The sequence below is a fragment of the Dipodomys merriami genome, unplaced genomic scaffold (genome assembly GCF_024711535.1).
Source record: "Dipodomys merriami isolate MVZ:Mamm:240054 unplaced genomic scaffold, mDipMer1.0.p SCAF_1449, whole genome shotgun sequence".
Taxonomy (NCBI): Eukaryota; Metazoa; Chordata; class Mammalia; order Rodentia; family Heteromyidae; genus Dipodomys; species Dipodomys merriami.
The window spans coordinates 132,664-134,192 of NW_027202770.1; positions in this window are offsets into that span (position 1 = coordinate 132,664).

Below are 1,529 nucleotides of genomic sequence, written 5' to 3' on the forward strand. Positions count from 1 at the left end.
TGTAAATTGAGGGATGAGATAGGATTGAGAAGGATGAGGGAAAATGAACATCAAGATGCACTGTACTGGGCTGGGAATGTGGCTTAGTGGTAGAATTACTGGTAGTGTGAAGCCCTGGTTTGATTCCTCAGTACTACACAAAGAAAAAAGCTGCTATTGGCACTGTGACACAAGTTGTAGAGTGCTAGTATGAGGAAAAGAAGCTCAAGGACATTGCCCATTGTCAAGACCCTACGTTCAAGACCCAGGACTGTCCAAAAAAAAAAAAGGAAGGAAGCATTGTATTAAGACAGGCACTAGTGGCTCATGCCTGTAATCCTAGATACTCAGGAGGCTGAGGATTGAGGTTTGAAGCCAGCCAGGAAAGTCTGTGAGATTCTTATCTCCAATCAAAGCTCAGAACAATCTGAAAGTGCTGCTGTTCGTACAGTCATAGAGTTCTAGTGTTTATCCATAAGAGCTCAGGGGCAGCACCCAGGCCTACAGTTCAAACCTCAGGAGAGAAAAAAGGAAAACAAAATAACTCACTAAACACTATTTATAAACTGCATGGTCAAAGATGATTAGAATAAAATACAAGTCATTTTAGGGACCAAATACAGATAGAATTCACAAGTTGTTTACAGGGGCAAAGTAAATTTTATATCACGCAGTTTGAGTTGAAATTTGTTCTTCAGTCTTATTAAATCATTCTTAAAATTGACAATACTTCCAATTATAGGTCAATTTCATTGAGGAACAGATTGAATTCTGCTGTCTTTTCATAGCAAATCACAGTGGTGAATTTTTTGGCTCTTGCTGATATATATCTGATATTTTAAAGTAGATTTGCAATTCTATAATATTAATTTAATCTATCAATTCATTAGGGTAATATTGGTCAGATTTTTTTCCAGTAAATCTTATCCCTTATAATAAATGAGAGCATGCTATGTCAGTCTCCTATTAATATGACAAAACAGTTTATACAATCAACTTAAATGGAGGAAAGATTAATCTTGGCTTCTGATTTTACACATTTCAGTTTATGTTTTTTATCCTCATTGCTTTGGGTTGGTGGTGGAACAGTACCCCATGTCAGGAACATGAGATGGAGTATGTGTATTCATGGAAGCCAGGAAGTAAAGAAGAGGAGGAATAGGAGAGGGAGAGGGAGAAAAAGGAGGAGGGGAAGAGAGAGGTGGAGAAGGAAAAGGAAAAGGAGATAGGGAAGAAACAGAAGGAAAAGGAGGAAAGGACTTTGATCTTATTGTCCTCTTTGATCACAAGTTCTTAGTGACCAAATCTCTACAATTGTGCCCACTTGAAAATGTTCACCACCTCTTTATGGTAATATAGTGAAAACTAATTATTAATCCCAATACTTTATGATTTCAGATTTAATTTCTAGAATGGGGGGGTAGATATTTCTGTACAATTGTGAAAACTTCTGTTTCTAAATATTTACTTGAATTAATCAGAGGAGCTATTTGGCATGGAGTTGGTTTGGTTATACAATTGTTGGAGAGATGAATGAAATGTTTAGAATG